This window comes from Dromaius novaehollandiae, chromosome 11 (assembly GCF_036370855.1).
Source record: "Dromaius novaehollandiae isolate bDroNov1 chromosome 11, bDroNov1.hap1, whole genome shotgun sequence".
Classification (NCBI taxonomy): Eukaryota; Metazoa; Chordata; class Aves; order Casuariiformes; family Dromaiidae; genus Dromaius; species Dromaius novaehollandiae.
Window position 1 is genome coordinate 22686839 of NC_088108.1, and position 19880 is coordinate 22706718.

General features: G+C 44.6%; 1 long non-coding RNA gene across 1 annotated transcript; it reads right to left on the bottom strand.

The window, feature by feature from the left end:
- Nucleotides 1-164: 164 nt before the first annotated feature.
- Nucleotides 165-19862, bottom strand: LOC112989738 (uncharacterized). Its single transcript, XR_003260892.2, has 3 exons — nucleotides 10980-19862; nucleotides 10206-10340; nucleotides 165-3616 (listed from the first exon to the last, which is right to left on the bottom strand). It is a non-coding gene; the product is annotated as an uncharacterized LOC112989738 (long non-coding RNA).
- Nucleotides 19863-19880: the final 18 nt, after the last annotated feature.

Here is a 19880-nt window from a genome sequence, read left to right on the forward strand (position 1 = left end):
AAATTAAACTCTAGTCCTTGTTACTTTACCATTGTGCATTGCTTTAAGGGTGGTGATTCTGAAATTATAATAGGGCTAGAGAGATCCATTAAGCCTTTCTTTAAATTTTGTACCTTAAAGATTTACTATTAATCTTTTTGCTTATTTTATTGTCTGCTATGGCTCCACAGTAAAATACAATGCAAGTAAACATTAAATAAGCAGCATATCCATTAACTACATGAGCAGTATCAACACTGAATTGGATAGAGTTGCCCATAGTCATAAGGAATTTACACACATTATGCCATATTGCTGATTAAATACAATTTCCAAGGGCTTCACTGGAATTATAGGCATGCTGTCAGTCACGCAACATATAGAGAAGTTGTTTAGATTATTAGAGCCAATCTGTAGGGGGTAATGAATACAGCTATTATGATCCAAACCATGTAAAATGGTATTTACGACTTCTAAAGCATACAAGCCAGTTGTTGTTCTGCTTTTTAGCAGTTCACTGAAGGGGCACTAGACACCATTTCATATTAAACAAAACTCTGATTTCCTATACTAGAGGCAAAACAAGTCTGAAATTTTAATCTCATCTACTAATTCTCAAATGTCTAGTATAGGAGGGACAGGAATAGGGGTAGCTCATTAACTGGAGAATTAACATTCTCAGAAACATCCTTTCTTAAGGCTTTTCCAAATCAGTTCAAATTAAGAAGCAAAAAACTTTGTGACACACGTAATTCCAGCAGCAGAGCGCTGAGGTTCACTTCCTTATTCCTAGGCTCATGCACATACTTGCAGAGGTTTTACTAGCCACTTCAAATTGTCACACCATATAGCTCTAGCCACCACACTATGATGTCCTGGGCTATGTCCATACCTAGAGAGGGCAGGTAACACAGCATGGCTTGTGCCCATACGGCTACTCTTCCCAGAACAGGGTAGCCTTGCTCATCCTGCCTGCTGGGAACAGTCCTTGGCCCCTACAGTTCCTCCGACAAGGCTGGACACTGTGCGGGTGAACACTAGCTAGCAGAACACAGATGATCGGGGCCAGCGCTGCCTTCAGTTTGCTAGTTCAGAAGCAGCTCTGAGAACCAGAAGGTTTGCAAGGGGCTGAGGAGAAGAATGCTGTGATGGGTCACTTGACAGGAAATAAAATCATGCTTAGCACACCCACCCCTTGTTTATCCAGCCAGAAGCAAGAAGTTCCTGATAGGGTTGTGAGCTTGATGTGGTGCCAGCAAGGGGCTGCATGCAATCAGCTGCACACGAGCATCCCACTCAAGGACCCATGGAAGACCAGAGAACAGTGAGGCCGTTTTCTGGAGCTGAGCATGAAAACAAAAGGAAAACAGACGCAATGGGAAGGACATATCACATGAAAACAACATGTAGAAAGCAGTGACTCCCTCTCAGGAAGATTAAACATCAGAATAAGAGTCTCAAGTGCAATGAATATTAAGGCAAGAGAACAATAGTCACAACACCACTGTGACAAGACAAGCCCAAGGTTGAAAGAGTTGTGTTTTTCATCTCCTTGAGCACGGGGAAAGCAAAGGATGGCTTATCAGTTTAAGAATTGCACACAGAAAAATGCAGGGGATTCTGGAGGTGCTGAGGCACTGCAATGCCTCAGAGAACTGAACTCTCCTCAGCCTACCATGGGGAACTCATGGCCTCAAATGTGCTAACATTTTCACCTCTATATTTTCTGACTTGAGGTCTCTAGTCATTCTGACTGTAGGGGAAGATGAAAAACACAGGCTTTTACAAAGCATAAGTGTTGTCAAAATGGCTTCCATTTTCATTATTTCAGTACACATTTTTGTAAAATAATTTTTTCTGGCCAGTTCCTAAAAATGCCCAGACAGCTCCATCTTCCCACATAAGCAGCCAGAGCCTGTCACTTGCCCTTAACAGATTCAATCAAGAGCACTGAGCACCGGGCCCTCCAGCAGACGGATTACAGCTGATGGATTGGCTACCCTTTTCCCAGACATGTCCATTTATTGGGAGCACATGAACCACAAAGAACAACAGATTCTCTGAACAAAGCAAGCATCTTTGCTATAGGCTGAGACTGTCTTTAGGACAAGCAGCTCTTCATGTTTTCTGTCACCCTTTACTCACCCAATTCAGACAGGGAATTCCTCTTTCTGAGAAAAGAGTCAAATTCAGCAGCCTGACCGGAGAAGTGTGCTCAACTGCTTTTCAGGCTTGGGTGACCCACCCAATCCAAAAGGAATCTTCAATACAACATAAATATCAGAACTCGAAAAAATGAAATAGATCCCCTGAAACAACAAGGAGTTCAAAAACAAAAGGGAATTCTTGGCTGATCCAAACCTATTTCCAGCCTGTAGCAACTTTATCTTCGGAAGAGCTGATGGAAAAAACAGCGATAGGAAAAGCACCTCAGGTAGATTTGAACTCTGCAGCTTGCCAAACAATGTAAATGGCAGGACAAAATAAACCAGGTTTCTGAATTAGCTACTGCAGAGCAACCTGATAAGGAAACGGTCTCTCGATGCTGACGTTCCAGGGGACAGTTCATACTTTGTTACCGGCAAGCACATCAGCAAAGAAAAACATGAGAAGGGGCTGTGGAAGAAGAGAGGCTCTGAAATCTCTTCATTTCAGTCTAAAGAAAGAAGCAGCAAGCAGAGGCAGCAGTTTGTGCAGCAGTGTCTGGGCTCTGCTCAGAACCTTCTGAGAACTTTGCTGGAAGTTGTGGGGGCCTTCTGGGACCCTCCAAGGAGTTAGAAGATGCTTGCTGCAGACAAGTCAGTAGAGCTAGGCAAGGACAGCTACAGGAGGCCTTAACTCCTCCTGAGAAAGCTCTAGCTAGGTGCAGCTGCTGCTAATGAGCTCTGTTGGCTGCCCCTGATCATAGGGAGTTGGGGCCTTTGTTCCAGGTGACCCTTGATTAGAGTGGGTCCAGCACCCAGTCAGTCAGTGCTAGGGAGAGGTCTATGTAAGAGCCAAGCCTAGAATGCAGCTCCCAGAGTGCAGTGGACCGAGGCTGCGGTTTGTGCAGAAGGGTGCAATAAGGTGCCTTTGTCCCCAGTCACAGTAGCATACGCTTCCTCAGATACGGTTATGACACACCACTGAGCGTATTCTCCAGCAGCCATTGGAGCTGCTGTATCTGCCGTGTCGGAGGCTTTCACCCAGACAGGCCTCCTGACAGCGGATGCAACTCTGCAGGCTGCAGGGAGTGGTTGGGGCTGACAGTCAACTTTTCTGCAGAAGATGTGCTCTTGATGAGTTGTGTTGTCAGGTGAAGGAGTTAGAGCAGGAATTAAGCAGGCTGTGTAGCATCCAAGAAGATGAGCGACAGATAGATAGGATATTCTTGGAGATCCTACAGCTTCAAGAGTCTCAACCCCCCCATAGCAGTGGAGATGCAAGGGGGCTCTGTGCTGTGTGGAACAGTGAGTCATAACCCTGTAGAAGATAAAGGCTGGAAAGTGGTCACTTCTCTTAGGAAGAGAAAGGCTCTTGCTCCTTCTGAAACCTTGCTGTTGATGAACAAGTTCAGTGACCTCCAAACCAAGGAGGAGCTGGGCATGGCTTCAAGTGAAGCAACTGAGCTGATGGACGCTGTACCACGCAGGAACACCTGGAAGAAGCGGAGAGTGATTGTAGTGGGTAACTCCCTGCTGCAGGGGACAGAGGCACCCATCTGCCGACCTGACCTCTTGTCTAGAGAGGTTTGCTGCGTGCTGGGGGCTCAAATCCGGGATGTCATGGAAAGACTGCAAGGCTTGTTCATCTGTCCGATCCCCTGCTGCTCTTCCATGTGGGTACCAACAATACCAAGGCCAACTTGGAAACTACTGTTGACTACTTTACGTTAAAGTATGGGAAGTCTACATTTTACAGAACAATCAAGAACAAGACAACAAAAGGTGCTTTGCATAACACCTCAAATGTTAATAATAAGCAGGTCTTACAGTGGTATATATGTTGAAAGTTAAGCCTTTAACATATATTTGAGGGTTTGAACTTCAGCTGTTTCTATTAATTAGAAAGCTTAAAAAATGCAACTTAATGAATTCAGTGCTTGTTTATGTTAAACTGTCAAGGAGTTAAGGAGTGATAAAGTGTGATTTGGAGAACATCTGATTACAGACCATGTGGAATTCCATATGTCAGAGAAGCTGGAAAGCATTTTATTGAACCATTGTCTAGAATGTGAATTAATTGCCTACTACTTCATAAAAGATTTCTTAGCAGGGTTGACAAAGGACTAACCCAATTAAATTGTTCATTCAGCTATGTCAAATTCAATCGCTTGAAGAAGGCTTGTAGGTTTTGCTTTGTAATTCTTGTACTGCATGATGGCACGCAAAAATGATGTCCTTGTGGCTGACATTTAGTCCCAGCCCATCATCAACATGATCTCATGCCATGTGAGATAGTGAAGCACTAACATTTAGAGTTATCTTGCTATGAGGAGTTTTAAGTCCCATCCCACCCCTCCCAAAGGGTCCCTTTCTAAGGCATAGATTAGGGAAGGGAAAGCCCATGTATTACCTCCAACCTTTGATCATCTCTCTGAGGAGACAGAGCTTGACAGTCTGCACTGCAGACTATTGCTCTTTCGATCCATGCCAGGAGAAACCATCCTTGCACAGGTAAATCTGTTCCAGTTAACAGTTCCCTCAAACCCACCCGAGAGCTGGAGACTAGCAATATCAGTGCTTTGGCCTCATGTACATCCTCTGAGCAGGATAGTGTTTCCAGCTCCTGAGGTACCTTAGTCTTGGGTGAGATGAGCCCCAGCAATTTTTGCTGTGCTGCAGAGCTGGGTGGGAAAAGCAGCTCCAGCCCACGTAAGAGCTCAGCCTCATTCAACCCTGCCAAAGTGACCAACTCCCCTCACACTTGCTGGCTGCTTCCGCTCCCTTGTGAGGATGGAGGTGAAAGCCCACTGGCACGTGGGACTGAGCGGGAAGCTTGAAAGGAGGTGCTCAGGAGCAGGTTGTGGCCTCCTGAGGTGGGATACAGCGATGCAAGTCCTCTGTGACTGCACTGCACAAGGGATTTAGTAAAAGCCTGTAGCGAGGAGCCCTGATGGTGGGGAAAGCCAGCACCTGCAACCCAGCAGGGCTGCTTAATGCTGCATGGTGCAGAGCAACCCAGCACCTACTGCACTAGCTGTGGCCACCTTCCTTTCCCATCCAGTGAAGCAAGACGGGAATGTTTCCCAGCCCCCCTTTGGTTCTTGGGAGGCTCCGGTCACTCCTGCCTGTTTAGGGATCACAAGTCCGAGGCACTATTTTGCAGGGAGCAGGGGTGTTAGTACACAAAACCAGCCCTTTATTTCCCTCTGCGATGGGTCTTGGCTGTCACCCACTGTGTGTAAGCAAGAGGCCTGTGATGCACGGCAGACTTGTGTTCACATGGCACGTACATGTGTTCACATATATATATCCATATACACAATGGATCTATGCATACATGTCAGTGTATGAGTCACCCTGCATTTTAAAGATGTGGTTTAAATTTCATTCAGATTGAACTTATTTCCTTCTCAATTTATCAAAACTTATCAGCTGCTGAGTATCCTCAGCTGTGTCCCCTCAACTACAACTTTAATATAAACTCTTCCTGAAGCAAAGAAATTGAAAAATGTTTTATATGGTCCCAGTAGAAGAAAACATTTCCCTTCCAGATAGTTCTTAAGCATGTACTTAATTTTAGCTATGTTTAACTCCAACTGATATCCACAGAGCTGAAAAACATATAAAAGCTGAAGTTAACTGCAACAATTCACTTCACGGCTGTTCTGAACAGCTTTGACTTAAGCATATGCTTAAATATCTTCTTGAATCTAAGCTTATATTAGTGGAAAAGACATTGTTCTGTACTAGATTTTTATATGTCTATGACTCTAGGATAGTTTTAGTATTCTCAATGGATCGGTTCTTTGGATGGATTCCTCCACTCATCATTAGTATTTGGCGTCAGCTCTCTTCCTTTCTTATCCATTCCCAGAGACAAGGAAAAAATTTTCCTTCTTTCCATGGATGTATTTATGTTTCCTGTGGAAATTCTTCTCTGTGATATATGAACTATTTTCAGAGAAGTTTAGCAAAGTCTAAATCACAAAGGGGAATAAATCCTCCTTGGCTTGAGTACATAAGGGGAAAAGTTGGGATTGCAGTGACCTGTAGTGTGAATTTCTTTTCTTGAGTTTAATTGTTATTTCCATTCAAATCTCTCATAGCCTCAGTCATAAGACTTCTGAATAATCCTCAGTTTTTGTCCCTATATCTGCCTCCCTTAAAATTAGGAAGAAATATGTAGGAACTGTGAAGATGATAGTGTCCTTTATGGTGGCTGAATGAAAGAAAGAGTATAACTTTGGAAGCAAGCAAGATGCTTTTCTTCAGTGTACGATTTCTTCCGCAGAGACATCATCACAGACTGTCAGAAGCTGGGCAATTCCCCAAAGGTTAGACACAGGGCCAAAGCTTGTAATTTCTGCTATACAGAGGGCCATTTCTGTCTCTGAGATTTTAAATACTGTCTCACCGCAGCTGTAAAATTTGGAGCTTGTAGACTGCAGCTAGTACAAGACGTTAGTTTGCCAGTCTGGGATATGTCATAGCTAGGTCTGCACAAGCTACTTCTAGTAAACTAGCTGGAAATGAGTTTTCAGGAATGAATGCCAGGACAGGCACAGCATGATCATGCGAGACAAGCAATGCAGCAATCACTGCGATGTCCGGCATGGGAACACTCGGCTCTGCCGCCCTTCACCTCCACCAGTGAATATGTGGACATCTCCATGGAGCGCCCACAACAAACCACCCTCCAACCCACTTCCCAGATAAACCTCTGCTTCCCTTCAGCTTGCTGAGCGGCCTGTGGTCTGCTCAGCCAGGTAGACACCTCCATGTTGTGGGAGCTGAGTCAGAGTTGGTGTTGCGTGCAGCCCAGGACACACAGACCATTGTGTGAGGAGCTGCGCAAAGGCACAGGACGACGTGCAGGCTCAGGTATTTCACGTGACATTTCCATTGTGCAGAAGGTCATCCTCTGCATTGACCGTTCACTTGGGGCCAAATTCTTACTGCCTGCTGTGGTGCCTAAGCTAGGGAGAGTTAATGGAGAATTTGCCCATCTGCCGACTTGACCTCTTGTCTACAGAGGTTTGCTGCGTGCTGGGGGCTCGAATCCGGGATGTCACAGAAAGACTGCCAAGGCTTGTCCACTTGTCTGACTTACCCACTGCTGCTTTTCCATGTGGGTACCAACGATACCAAGGGCAACCTGGAAACTATCAAAGGGGATTTCAGAGCTCTGGGGACCATGGTCAGGGGTTTTGGGGCCCAGGCTTCTATCTTGCTAGTGAGGGAGAAGGATGGGAGGAGGAATAGACAGAAGGCTAGGGGCAGCCTTGGCTGCAGTGACCATGAGATGGCGGAGTTTAGGATCCTGCAAGGACGAAGCAGGGAAAAAAGTAGGATCCTGGACTTCAGGAGAGCTAACTTTGGCCTCTTCAGGGACCTTCTTGGAAGACTCCTATGGGATGGTGCCCTAGAAAGAAGAGGCGTCCAAGATAGCTCGTTAATATTCAAGGATCGCTTCCTCCAGGCTCAAGAGCAGTGCATCCCAATGAGGAAGAAGTCAAGCAAAGGGAGCAGAAGTCCTGCATGGATGAACAAGGAGCTCCTAGCAAAACTCAGGCATAAGCAGGAAGTGTACAGAATGTGGAAGCAGGGACAGGCCACTTGGGAGGAATGTAGGAACGTTATCCAAGGATGCACAGATGCAACTAGGAAGACCAAGGCTCATCTGGAATTTAATCTGGCAAAGGATGTCAAGAACAGCAAGAAGGGCTTCTTTAAGTACATCAGTAACAAAAGGAAAACTAGGGAAAATGTGGGCTTGCTACTGAATGGTGCAGGGGCCTTGGTCACGAATGATACAGAAAAGGCAGAGATACTGAATGCCGTCTTTGCTTCAATCTTTACTGCTAAGATCATCCCTCAGGAATCCCAGACCCTGGAGACCAGGGAGAAAGTCTGCAGAAAGGAAGATTTTCCCTTGGTTGAGGAGGATCAGGTTAGAGATCATTTCAGAAAACTCAACATCCAGAAGTCCATGGGCCCTGATGGGATGCATCCATGAGTGCTGAGGGAGCTGACAGATGTCATTGTTAAGCCACTCCCAATCATCTTTGAAAGGACACAGAGAAGAGGAGAGGTGCCTGAGGACTGGAAGAAAGCCAGTGTCACTTCAGTCTTCAAAAAGGGCAAGGAGGACCTAGGAAACTACAGGCCAGTCAGCCTCACCGCCATCCCTAGAAAAATAATGGAACAGCTCATCCTGGATGCCATCTCTAAGCATGTGAAGGATAAGAAGGTGATCAGGAGTAGTCAGCATGGATTCACCAAGGGGAAATCATGCTTAACCAATCTGAGAGCCTTCTATGATGGGATGACTGGCTGAATAGATGAAGGGAGAGCAGTGGATGTTGTCTACCCTGGCTTCAGCAGGGCCTTTGACACTGTCTCCCATAACATCCTCATAGGCAAGCTCAGGAAGTCCTAGCGAGATGAGTGGACAGTGCAGTGGATTGAGAACTGGCTGAATGGCAGAGCTCAGAGGGTTGTTGTGATCAGTGGCACAAAGTCTAGTCGAAGGCCTGTAGCCAGTGGTGTCCCCCAGGGGTCAATACTGGGTCCGGTATTGTTCAACTTATTCATCAATTCATCCCCCTGGATGAAGGGACAGAGTGCCTCCTCAGCAAGTTTGCTGATGATCCAAAACTGGGAGGAGTGGCTGATACCCCAGAGGGCAGTGCTGCCATTCAGGGAGACCTGGACAGGCTGGAGAGTTGGGTGGAGAGGAACCTCATGAAGTTCAACAAAGGGAAGTGCAGGGTCCTGCACCTAGAGAGGAATAACCCCATGCACCAGTACAGGCTGGGGGCTGATCTGCTGGAAAGAAGCGCTGCAGAGAAGCACTGGGGGTCGTGGTAGACAACAAGTTGACCATGAGCCAGCAATGTGCCTTTGTGGCCAAGATGGCCAGTGGTATCCCGGGTTGCAGTAGGAAGAGCATCGCCAGCAGGTCGAGGGAGGTGATCCTCCCCCTCTACTCAGCCCTGGTGAGGCTGCATCTGGAGTACTGTGTCCAGTTCTCCCCAATAAAAGAGATAGGGAGCTACTGAATCGAGTCCAGTGGAGGGCTACTAAGATGACTAAGGGACTGGAGCATCTCTCATATGAGGAAAGGCTGAGAGAGCTGGGACTCTTCAGCCTGGAGAAGGGAAAACTGAAGGAGGATCTTATCAATGTGTATAAGCATCTGAAGGAAGGGTATAAAGAAGACAGGGCCAGACTTTTCTCAGTAGTGACCAGCGATAGGACGAGAGGCAATGGGCACAAACTGAAACACAGGAGGTTCTGTCTGAACATGAGGAAAAACTTCTTTACTGTGAGGGTAACAGAGCACTGGAACAGGTTGCCCAGAGAGATTGTGGAGTCTCCTTCCTTGGAGATATTCAAAAGCCGTCTGGACGCCATCCTGGGCAATGTGCTTTAGGTGACCCTGCTTGAGCAGGGTGTTGGACTAAATGATCTCCATAGGTCTCTTCCAACCTCAACCATTCTGTGAAATATTATCCTCCTTGCCCCCTTATCTATGTGGCAACAAGTCAACATTGCTGTTGAAGTTTGTATAGGAAATATTTTTCTGACTTTGAAAGTGATCATTTTTCTCCATGAATCACAAGGATTTCTGGTTCCTGTAGTTTCCTCTAAGCTAGTCCACTATTGACTTAAGAAAACAACACAAAACAAAACAAAACCCTGAAATATCCTTGGAGCAAGCAGGGAATTAGTGACATAAGAAAATACAGGGGATTTCAGTGCTTTGTAGTATGTGCACTGATTGTGAAAACACACAGTGTCAGGGTGCAGATGAAGAGCTGTCCAGGCTACTTCAACTAGCAGCCAAAGGGGCGATTTGAAGGAGAGGGAGGGATGATACAGTGCTACAGACAATCTTTTCACCCTGGAAATCTGAATGTTCTCATAGAAAAGAGTGTAGTCAGACAACCCAATTTAACAGCGAAAGGAGATTTATGTGTCTTTATGCAACTTAAAAAAAAAGTTAAAACCCTAATCACATCCATTCCAGCCTTCGGACCATCCAAGACTTGCTTCCCAGCCCCTCAGAAGCCTTCATACCTGCCTGGCTGATCAGTGGGTGAGCAGCAGCACCAGCTCACAACGAACAGTGAGGAAATATGTTGAAACGTAGTGAACATGGGTGGAAACAGCTTTCTGGCCAGCTTCTTCTCCAGATCTGGTGGACAGCATAGCCTACAGAAAACAGAACATGCAAAGGGCTTTCTATTAGACCAGCAGAGGAATCCTTCCCAGTGTTATCAGGTAGCGCAGTAGCACACAGGATACATTAAGGAAGACTCTCTCGTCTGGCTAATATCCATCAGAGTCTGCAACTGACACTGATGTGAGCTCTGGAACCACCTATATTGGACTCCTGAACCAGCTGTGAAAACCTCTTGGACAAGCTGGAAGGTTGGTTAAGATTTCATTTCTCAGAAGCCATCCCAGAAAAAAGACAGTATCATTACAAAATAATCCTGTTTTGTGGTACCTTCACTGGTTATCTTTGGACCGTTTTATCACCTGCAGATGGGCCTGTCCCACAAAAACATTTAACTATGTGATTAATCTTAAACTGGTGGATAATCCCATTGACTTCACTTCATTCGATAGGGGTCTATATTCCTGCAGTGAACTCACTGGACTCAGTAACCCATATCCAGACATGCTGTTTTGCTGGGAGCTATAGGGTTATACAGTGCTACTGCACCTTCAGTTTCCCAGCTTCAAAATTCCTGTGAGGTAGAGCTGTGGTATATTAATGTATTTCAGCTGCTTCAAGATAAGCACTTTTATAATTGTGCCTTTTTATAATCGTGTCTGCACATTTACCTCTCTATAATAGAGCCAAGCCAGAGACTGCTCCAGGTCCACACGTGAAGAATTCCTTAAGCAATGCCTTCTCTGTAGCCGCTGCCTCCTGTCAAGAGCAAGAAAGGAAAAACTCTGTATTTGGGTAATCGGATTAGACCTCTCTTCTTAGCAATACACACAGCTCAGCCAGCAGGTCTGGTGCTTCCATGAAAAGTCCAGTATAGCACTGACACTGTTATGAGCCCTATGCAGGGCTAGATATAGCAGAAACACCAGAGTTTGGACACTATCTCCAGTTGAGGTTTAACAGATCTTAGACACCTACTGCCATTATCCCCTGCATGCCACATGCCCTGTCTACTGACTCGTATCACTTAACACTAGGTTTGTCCACGGGACTCTGAATAGGAAGCCATCACTGGCTTCTCTGTGCAGGTGAAGGGAGCATACTTCAGCTGCATAACAGCAAACTGGTCCTTAATTCAGGGCTAAGAAGTCCTTGCTGTTAAAGCGCTGCCCTCTGCTGACTTACCCAGAATGGTGCAGTGGCAGCTGGGCTCCCCCGACAAAGGGAGAGGAACAGGCGGAGGTCTAAACGCTGCCTTTCCCCAGAAAGTCACCACCTGAGCGAGCACTGACATACAGCAGGACCAAATGCTGCTGTACTTCCTGCCAGGGCCACTCTTCTCCACATATTCACCTGCCTTAGTTCCTGGGGATGGAAGGTGATGATAGCCACGGTGTGTCCACAGCTGTTGGTGCATCCTGTGAGCTCCCGCCAGCGTCCACCTTCATGGGAAAGAGTTCACAGGTCTGCAAGGGAGTGATGAGAAAACTCCTCGCTGCACTAACAGGAAGTGAAATAGTGCTAATAGAGTACCAACAGTGCAGCAAATCCCTTTAATCTACTGCCCTGTCCCTAGCATCACTGTACGCCTCATACAGACAGTATTGGCCCAGTGAACAGTGTAGTACAGATATTCAAACCAAACTGGAAAACAACACAGAGGGGTCACCACCATTCAAATAAGTCTTTTTGGCAACATGCTCTACAGTGTGAAGTACAGCACTTAAATCAGGCAAGGCCAATACAAGAATCCCTCATCCTTTCAAAATCTGAACTGTGTTACTGGATATCTATTAATTAGGAAAAAAAGCTACAGGTAATAAATGAGGGCTATTAAAAATAATGGAGCTCCCCATGGGCCAGAGGTTAGGAGGGTGTGTCCGAGGAACTGCAGACTATTTCAAAGAAATGCAAGCCTGCTTAAGGACTGGAAGCAATTTAGTAGCTGCAGGACCTTATGAGTTTCAGTGCAGCGCTTCACTGCTGTGGCTAGATCTACCCACAGTAAGTCCTTGAAAGCATGCTACAGAATCTGCACCCTGCACTATAGACTTATCTCAGACTCATCCTGCTTCTAAAGGGCCTTTGTCAGTATTTACTGTATTAGACAAAAAGGAACTCACTCGGGAAATGATCCAGGTCCCTTCTTCAGAAGGGCTGCTAGGTGCATATGGAAGTTAGAGAAGTCTCTTGGGCTTCTTTTAAAAGCAGGTTTACGTACAGTTAGAGTTACCTCTTAGTTATGTATAAGACCCACATATATGAGAGAGGAACAGCACAAACAGTCTGTTCATAGCCTTGCACGAGTGCTCACAAAAAGCTTTGCTGTTGTCGTCTAGCTGTGCAGATGGGAACACGCTGTCTTTCCAGAACAATCCTCCACTGGGATGTTGGCTGAACCCATTACAGCCTGTCTTTTTTAGGGTTTTTAGTTTTTTTTTCTTTTTTTTTTACTATCTCCTAAAAGCCTCACTACTGTTCCACACTAGGTGCTAGCACAGCAAATAATGTATCCAAAAATACAAGCGAGTGGCAATGCTAATCGTATAAGGCGACACTAAACAATTATCACATTTACCTTCTATATCTTGAACTTTCTTTCAAGCGATGCATTAGTCCTGCACTTGCAGGAACTCTTACTTAACCCTGTGATCAATGCATTTTCCTGGGCAGAATATTTACATATTGAAGCTTTATTTATTTTTCCCTTTAGGAACTAACCAACCTAATCAGTTAACGGTAAGAATCGCACAAAGTCTTCACTTACTTCAGTGGTCTCCCAGAAGGGCTCTGAGGTCACTGCTGTTACAAGCATAGGGACGTCTCCTCAGGTACAAAGACAGTTGCACAGGAAAACTGAAGCATTTTCTTGCAGAGGGTGGAAATGTTTCACAGCAAAGGGATTCATGGCTTATAACATAGAGTTCCCATTTCTCTGCCATTTGGCACACGCTGCAATGACTCCCATGCTTCAGCTCTCAATATTTCATAATAACACAATAATACTTTAGAGCAGTTACAATTTTTCGGAACACAAATTTTACCAGTGTGTAAACCCATCCGCTGTAGTTTAATTTCTTGAGACAAAGATCTGTTGTCTTACAAGAGGCCTCATGAATCCTGTCTCCTCAGCTGCTTTAAAAGGTTCAGATCTCACCAGCAAGTCAGATTTCTAATGCACTAGCTTTTTGGTTTTGTTCTTTCTGTACTTCATGACACAGAAAGACTTGGACCATACTGGTGGAAAAGGTCTGGACAGTAAGCCGAGCAGGGAACGTGAGCTCTGCACTGAATTAACTTAGCTCTGACAGTGTTGCGATACTACGTGGTTGTCGCCACTTAGCACATAATCCTTTTTTCTGGAGTCTCTTGTACAAAAAATACCAAAATCCAAAGGTGATTAAAAAAAAAAAAAAGGAATGTTTGAGGCTGCTGTTTCCACTGTTTCCAAATAAAACAAGAGCGAGGAGCCACAGGGGCAATTGCAGGAACTCCTCCTCCTTGTGCACGAATACACGTGCCAAGGGTTGAGGCGGTGCCCATGGCAGGCTGCAGAGAGGCCTGTGCCTACCAGTGCCTTTTTCTGAACACCTTGTCCAAGTGTGACCCTCCCTGGGGTCAGTGGGTCCATTATGGAGCAGGGGCAAGGCACTCCACAGCCAGACTTGCCCAGAACCAACGAAGAGCTCCTTCCTTCCAGAAGGAGGCTTTGTCATTCCTCTTGAGCAGTGCCACAGAAGGCAGGAATGGGGCTGAAGTCCTGTTCTGAAGGAAATACTTCTCTAGGCAAATATGCTTGACTGAACCCAGAAACAAGACAAGTCAAGCAGGCACAAAGAGCTGGTTGATTTACAGGCTTGGCTCCAGCACAGTATTCAGAAGTGTGCTGAGCACAGACAAGGGAACTGTAGGCAGAACAGAGTGTTTTATCAATTAGTTCAGCAATTCAAGTTCTTTCTAAGAGTAAAGCAATTGTAGGTAAAGTTTCATTGCTAAATATATGGACCTTGCTGTACTACCAGTCTGGTCCTGTGGAAAGAATCCACAGAGACACAAGCAAAAGCAATGACAATAAAAATCACCCACTGAATATCAAAGTGCCTGAAGTTGAAGAGTGGCCTGGTCTAAAAGAAGCTCTGATATTTAATCTGGAACTCCATGTCACTCCATCATTTCCATGTGGAGGAATGCAGTCTTGGCCAACCTGTCCACGCACCCCCAAGCTTTTCCCCAGAGGGAGGACAGCAGCCCTTTAAGTTACTGAGTGAGGGCTGGTTGGGTTTTTCCTACGGGTGGCAGCCCAGTGAACTCTTCTAGGCAGCTCTCTCTCCTTCCCAAGACAAAAACTTCCCTTGCTTTTGCAGCATCAGCAGAACTATGACACTGCCCTAAAGAAAAGCAAAGAATTTTTTCAGGTATGTCAGTAGCTCCCACTCATGTGGCTGTTCTCATGTTGCAGGGCTCTGATGAGGTGTAAGTCCACCTGCTGACAGCATTGAGGTGGTTTTCTTCTCTTTGTCCTGGACCTTTCATGCGTCACAGATGATGGCACTGGCACCGACAGCACCCGTACTTCAGTTCTTAAGCTTTCTGTTAGGCAGATGTTTTTCTCAAAGCACCCAAATGATCTAGAGCACAAGCCCATGTGAATTGAATAATGTACCTAGAGCATTCCCACGCTTGTGAAAACACACCCAGTTGTGGGTTAGATTCTTAATCAAGGAGATCAAAGGTTAGCTTGGAGGAGAGAGCCTGCTGTTGCCTGACATTAAATTCATATTACGGGGGGCTCATTAAGTGCTGCCTGGGTCCATCCTATGGAACAGCTACTCTGAAAGTCTTGTAAGAATTTCCTGGGTTGGCATCAGAGCCGAGGATTAATGTTCTTTTGTCCTAACAGTCAGGCCTCAAAGCACAGAGTGATGGAACAGAACAATACCAGCCTGTCATCTGGGTCTGTACTTGGCTTACAAATTGTTCAGTCTTTTGAATCAGTCCAGCAGCCTGCGGCAACTTTCTTCAGACTACGTCCTGTACTGCAGAAATTTACTTAGGCTTACAGAAAACAGTTGGGTGCACCAAAAAGGTTTTTTTTCCTTTTTTTTTTTTTTTAAATAAAGCTTTTGTAGTTTCATGACTAGCATTCTTCACTTGACAACAGGGAAAGGTCCAAACAAGCCAAAAAATAAAAGGCAAAAGTGCCCAAATGCCGTATCAAAGCAAGCTGAATTCCATGACCCAGCATTTTCTCTGGCCTCTACTGACAAAAATCACCAAAGACACCATCAGAAGTGTTATACGGACTGTGGAATCATTTGTAGCCTTTCAATTTAAACATTAATTACAGATTTTCTGAAATACTGAAACTTCCAGTTAAAAATATTTTTAATATACGACAGGGATCATCCCAAAGACCTTTCTCAACCCAGGTGATGAAAAACAGAAGCATCATCTAGAGCATTTGAACATGACACAACAGAAACAAGAAAGAGAAGAACACTGCCCATGTTAAAACCATTCTAAAATGTTTCCGATGGATAGGTAGCACAACCAAAAACAGTAACATACCAAAGGCAGTTTCTAAAGTTTAGCAACTCCATTCAGAATTAAGTGTTCATGTTAAAACTGCTATGATGTTCATAAAATCATCAAGATGGTGTTAGGAAAAAAAACCCCTAAAAGATAATACTCTTAGAGGACAGTTCAGAAAAACCACTGATCCCAACTTTTTCTCAGACCACTTAGTAGTTATTTCGACAAAGACAAAACCTGCTGAAGAAGTGAAAAACTTGGACACAAATTCACCTAGGCAATGCCTAGTAGGACTAAAAAGACAGAAATGATATTCAGACATCTAGATGTAAAACCAGAGGAAGTAAATGGAAAAGGAGTGAACTGTTCTGATAGTCATGATAATATAATGATGGCCCTCATTCAGGAGGGTATTACTGACATGCTTGAGGTTAAGCATGAATCCTACCAAAATCAAAGGAGTTAGAGCAGTTGCAAGCACAAATTTGTGTGTGTAGCTCTAAGTATATGCTTATCACTTACCGCAGTCTAATTTACCCACAGGCTTAAAATTAAACAAGTACTACAGTCCTTTTCTGAATGGCCTGTTTTTTTTGTACATAGCACTTGGCTTAACTAATTATATATGCTCCATTTACTTATCATTGTATTCTGATCTACTTTCCACACAGAAACCCGAAGTACTGTCACTAAAGCACATATAGAAAAGAATTACAAATTCTAATTGTGTTAACTGAAAAGTCTCTTTAGCATCCTGGCAGCAGGCCAATACAATTTGCAAAACAGCAGGAAAGCAGTAGTCCTAACCAATGGCAGAAAGAACTTGGAATCACAATAGTAGTATCTTACATCCTCAGAACCAGCCAACAGTTCCCTCTAGCTTTCCAGTTTGTCCACACATTCACAAAACAAAGCAAAACCAGTATGCCTATATGCAGTTCTCAAACAAACTAGATACGTTCTCTCTATATGTGCACACGTAGATACATGTAGGGACATCAGACAGTGAGAGGAAAAAAATAAATTCCTAATGCTTGAGATTCCCAGTAAACAGCAGAGCAGTTTAGCATTCACCTATGCTCTGAAGTTCACTTAGAATCAAGTTGGAAGAGCAGCCAGTTTTGACTATCCCCTTTCAGCCTTCCCTGAACACACACAGATTCAGATTGCTTTTCAAGTCCAAGAAAACCTGACTCCTGCAGCATTTAAAGATCCAATTTTAGCAGGTTTGGAGAGGGAGCCAAAACATAAGAGAGGTCCCTTGAGGCGTGAGCTTGTCCCAAGATGCCAGCAAGCCGTGACCTGACCTGTAACACGCCACATCTGCCCAAGTGACTGCAATGCTGCCACGCTCTCATGACGCCTCTCTGCCAGGATTCTGTACAGTCTTTACACGGCACAAACGTGGGTGAGGATTTAAAGTATATATTTACTGTCAACTGGAAAAAGAAAGTTATACTGACCAAGTCTAATAGCATGTATTTGATATATAACTATTAACGCGCCATTCTGGACTCCAGCAAATGCCACCTGAGATAATATTCAGTATTTTTGTTCATGTACTGGAAGAAAAATTCAAACAGTTTGTCCATGACATATGCAAAGTAACTAATATTTCTGATCTAGTATTAACAGTAAATATAGAACCTTAAACTTCACTGCAGTATATTAATATATTTGATTTTAAGTACTGGACTGGAAAGACAACTTTTTTCTTTGAAAAAGAAAAAAAGCTTTGTTCAGAATGCAATATTTACATTGTCCTTTGACCAACGCATTTTTACACAATATATTTTGGCTACAGATACACCGTAGCAGAAGGCTGTGTGAGCTGCCTTTACACACAGCTCACTCTTTCGCTTACAACATTACAGCTGTTTATGGAGAGCTCTGAAGTCCCTGGCTGCATTTCTAGACCCTCCTCAGCTTCATCTAGTTCCATGCTGTTGAGTTCATTGCCATTTCGGTAACTAGTTAAAGTCAGATCTTTCCCGTATAATGCTGTCAAAGCAACATTCAGACACTGATTCTGTCGCAGCGCTGATTTTTTACTGGTCTTGTATTGGCAGCAGATATAATTGGAAAAAGCCCTGCGATAGGTTTTATTGAAGAGTGTGTATACGAGGGGATTAACCCCAGAGCAAACATACCCGACCCAAACAACCACGTCCAGGAGTTCACTCAGGAGGTCTTTGTCGCAGGCTTCCTTGCAAAGGACAGACAATGTTAGCGATGAAAAACGGGCACCACGTTTGCCAGGAGGTTCCTGGTTTATTTGGGTAGGGAAGGTGGTGCTGGTAGGGGTTTGCTCTCCTGGCTAGATCCCTTGTACGCTTGGAGGAGAAACCTGAGAAGCAGCGCAAACCCGCAGGTATCCAGCTGGGCCATTTTTTAAAGAGAGCGCCTCAGAAGTGTAAAAAGCCCCTGCTTCACCTGAAAGACAGCTGTGGGTGCTGAGAGGGGGGAAGCCGTGAGCAGGCACCACCCTTCACAGCCACTGTCAGCTCAGGACAGGCGGCTGGCAGATGTTGCTGTTGCCCTGCCGAATCATTTGAATCAGGTTTTTGTTTTACCCAGAGAAGAGCTCTTGTCTCTTTATTGCTTGGCTTGTTTTGCATTTGCTTCTCCCCCCCCAAATCTTGGGATTTGCAGTATTAAAATTCTGGTGATAAAATGCTGCTTTAGGAGCTGAGCAGAAGCAGGACAGACAGTGGGGGTCTGGGTGGGCCCCCCAGCAGGGTCCTCAGCAGGAGAGGTGCAAACAAGGGGCCCTGCTCATTTGTCCTGTCTGTGGATGAGGGGGCAGAGCTGGGCAGAGGACAGGGCTGTAAGTGCTTGCTAGTGGCATGGTTCAAAGAGAAGCTATGGCCAGGGACAAGAAAGAAGCCAAACATTTTCCTCAAGATCAGCTTTGTTTACTGCCAGTAATGGTTAATGGACTGGTAATGAAAAATAACAACAACTTTTATGAAGTGCTGAGTACTTAAAATGCATCTGACCTGTTAACAGAACTTCTGGCAGTGACAGGGAGAAAGCAACGTCTGACTTCTTAAGTCTCCAAAACAGTCATGTTTAAATCTCTGAGAAATCATTCAGATCACTAAGGTGTTAAAGAGCAGACACTTTGCACAGAACATTTAAAAACAATCTACCAAGATGGGTGTCATTAATGTTGCAGGATCCCTCCTGAAGCTCACTCAGTCCCAAATCTAGCTTCAACACTGCATGCTGACAGGCACCAGGTCTCCAATCCCTTTCTCTTATTTGGATTTCATACCCACTAATAAGCATTCCCTCCTCCTGTTATTCACTACCAATTTCTGCAATTGCTATTTTAATGATAATACTGGAATCCAGCAACAGGACGGCAGGACACCCAAAAATAAGTGTGCCCCCAGAAGACCAATGCAAAGCCCATATGCCTTTTCCTCCAGTCTGGGCTTCTAGTTCCAGAGACAGCAAGGCCATGTGTGCCAAGACACTAGGGAGACAGTATATTTGACAGAGCGATGGTGTTCACACTGCACTCTACTGCAGAAAACAGCTTTTTTTTCTTCTTCAAAGCTTGTATTTCCCTCTAAAAGTGTGGAACATCTAAAGCAGATTCCAGAAATGTCTGGGACTAGACCATAGGAAACAAAATTAATCAAGCACAGTCTTGCACATATATAACTTATTACAGAAACACATTTTTGGGAGTCAAAAACTAAATGTCTTTGTTTTGTAACATTTCTTCACCTGTGTCAGTTCAGAGGAGCTCTAAGTAACCAAAATATCCTAACACAAGACAGCTTGTCTCATCTATACAAGTATTTTCAAATCAACGAATCACACTTAAAAGTATCAACTAAGAATCATTTTCTATAGCATGTACCACTTCTGCATTTATTATACAGTTTGTCAGACTATGTAGCCCCTTGCAACGTCTTCCTTTCTTGTTCAAGATAATTCTTTTACACAAAGCCATGGTCAAATTCATCTGAGTGTAAATGAATTAAAAGAGTAAGCCTAATTTCCTGTCTTTCCATTTTCCCCCCCCC